Source organism: Miscanthus floridulus, chromosome 18 (assembly GCF_019320115.1).
Source record: "Miscanthus floridulus cultivar M001 chromosome 18, ASM1932011v1, whole genome shotgun sequence".
Lineage (NCBI taxonomy): Eukaryota > Viridiplantae > Streptophyta > Magnoliopsida > Poales > Poaceae > Miscanthus > Miscanthus floridulus.
In genome coordinates, this window is record NC_089597.1 from 27,627,360 (window position 1) to 27,630,555 (window position 3,196).

Below are 3,196 nucleotides of genomic sequence, written 5' to 3' on the forward strand. Positions count from 1 at the left end.
ACTAAACAGGGCCTTAGTATGTTGTAGTTTCTTCTGTATCCGTAAGCTATAGATTTTTTTTTTTGTCTGCCAGCTTTATCAATCCACTCGCTCGTCTCATTCAATAGTTCATGGTTCTATCTATTCTGTTATGCTCTCGTGTCTTTCACGCTCCGTTTGATATAACTCCGCTTCGTTTGTAGAATAGCTTTTTTTTTTGCATTAGCTGGTAGAGCAGCTCTACTTGTGGAGCTCAAGCTTTTTATAAAAACGTTTGATGGTTAGAAAAAACATTGAAATGTCTATAATGCCTTTTTATTTTTGTTCTTCCGCATTTTTCTCCTTTATTTCTTTTGAAGGAAGGAAAAAAGTAAAGGAGAAAAAAGGGCAGCCAGAGCCCACAAGCAAATCGCACGGGCACCTCCACCAGTCATGGTTGTGTCATTGTGTATGGCTTGATCCCCTCCTGGAGTCTGTAACCAGCCTGGGTTGATCGCGATCAAGCTACCTGGAACAGGTGATGAACGAAATAAACAAAAGTGCGTTGCTCGAAAAACAAAAACAAATGTTTAAAGACACTATCTAAAGTTCAACTCCGTAAACACACCTTCAGTCAGGACTGAGCAACCATCTTCAGATAATTGCAAGTCTGCAACTCTATCTAGGAAGGAAGTACTTCTCATAGAAAGAAAAAAAAACTTTAGTCAAGTGTTGGGTGTTTACGTATGTAACTATGTACTATATGACTACTCGTTAGATTCTTCTGAATCCTCCGACTCTTCATCCTCTTCTCCTGAATCTTCTGAATTTTTGTCGTCATCTTCTTTTACGGCTTATCATTGTCCGCTTTGGCCACGTTTGCCTCCGCCAATCGAAGCCTTGGCCTCTTCCCTTTTCCTCTTCAGCTCCTCGATCAGGTAGCATCCTCCTCGGAGCCGGCGTTCTTGGCTGTCATGAGGCACTCGGCGATGTCCACCTCCATCAGCAGAGCACCTCGACGGCGCCGAACAGTGGGTGCGCGTCGATGCCGAGGTAGTTCTTGGCTAGGATCCTGAACGCCTCGATGTGCTTGTCCATCCGGCCCCGCCGGATGTGCGCCGGATCAAGGCTATCCACACGTTGTCTTTGTCGTAGTACCAGTACTGCGAGATCCTGTTGTTGCTGTAGAGCTTGCGGCGGCGGTTGCCGAACAGGACCTCACGGCCTCTCCGGCGGACGTGCGGCAGGTACTCGTCGATCACGAGGCGGCGGTGGTGTTTGTGGAACATGAGCCGCTGGACCTCGCGCCGGCGGCTGTTGTTCTGCTGCCCCTCCCCCTGCGACACCTCGTCCGTCACGGACGACCACACGCGCCCGCGGGCTGGTTCCTAGAGAACCACGCGGCGGTGGCTGGCTTCTCCAAGATGTCGAGGTTGACGTAGGGCGCGTGCCGGGCTGCCCCGTGAAAGTCATGGCTGTCCTAGATCTTGCGTGTGTCGGCGCTGTTAATCGCGCAGCCTGGCGTACATTTATACGACGCGATTCGCCCGAGTTCGTTTCGAATTCTCAAGGCAGCGAGCATACGTGAAGATCAGAAAGTCTCCGGGTTGATTTTTCGAAAAAAAAGGAAGTCTTCGGATTTTTTTTCCGGCTTGCCTAGGACCGGACACAATAACGAACTCCTGTTGCAAACCGTAGTAGTTTTGTACAAACTCTCTATTTCTATTGCCAAATTAGCTAGGGAGAAGCCAGACAAACAAATGAGAAGAAATTTTGCCTCTTTATTATTAGGTATAGACTAATATACTGTTAATTGGATTATGTCGTACGCGCATCAGCATAGGACACCCCAACTTTCGTTTGGAAATAGACTCGATGGGAACTTTTGGCAAGTGGAAACTAACACGGTGTCCTGCACCACACCTTTTCCATTCTGATCCTGTCACCATGTATGGCGGCCGATCAAACTCTTATGGTAGATCTTAATTATCCTTCCTCGTGTATATATATAGTTGAGGGTGGGCACCAGACATATATATAAGTTCAGACGGCTCTTCATTGTCCGGTTGTTAAAGGAAAACGAAAAAAATGGATGGACAAAAAAAAAAGACTTGAAATTTTGCCTCTATTATTAGGTATAGATAATGCACCAATGAAATATAGTAAAAGGATGTTTATCATTCTTTACCTGCATTGGTATTGTTATTCTTTTCTTGCATTGTTGCACGACAATTTTTTTTCCTTTGGTAATAGCCTAGAGACCTTATTGTTTCAGAAATGCTATACAACACACGTGTGTTTTTGCGCAAAAAAACACATGGATTTTGTCTCTACTCTCTCTGTCTCCGTTCTGCTGATCCCGCCCGCGCCCGCTGGCTCCGCAACGTCTGCTAGCACTTGTTTGGTGGACCAAGCTGTGCGCCGCGTCCGCTGGCTCCGCGTCCGCTGGACCAAGTTGTGCGATACGTGTCTGCTAGCACGCGTGCGGTTAATTTGTCTTTTTGTCCTTTCATAGAAAAAAATTGTTTCTTGTGATATGTAGATCTGTGATCTTGTGATTTGTGATTGTCTAGAGATAAAAGAAGACTGAAGGCTGAAGGTAGAAGGAGAGTGGAGGCTGTTGGATCTTAATTCTATGGTGAAAAAAATTCATGTGTTGAAACTGCATAAAACACATGGTTGTTAGATAGACAGACTCTATTGTTTATTAATAGAGGAGGCAATCATTATGAAAGAAAAGCATATTTAGGAAAATACCAAAAATACAGTACCTGAATTAAACGTCATAGTTGATGAAAGCGCACTCGTACACTTTTTTGTTTGTCCAGCAAATAGTCAATATATATATATATATATATATATATATATATATATATATATATATATATATATATATATATATATATATATATATATATATATATATATATATCATTTATGGAGTATGGACTGGGCGACTGGGGATTGACTAGGAAGGGAAGGGAGAGATCAAAAGCAACGAACCAGCAGGAGCTAGCCAGTCGTACGTAGAAGCAGCGTGAGGATGACTGACTTCCATGCCGGCCAGGCAAGCCCCCGGACGGCAGAGCTCGCGGCCGCGGCGCTGGAAGGAACGGGACAAAGATGGCACAACGTCGCAGGCACGCAGCCGATGGTGAGAGGTGGCTGTGGCCTTCCAGTAGCAACGATGCCACGGGCGTCGACCCTGCCGTGGCATATCCCGATCGATCTCTATCTC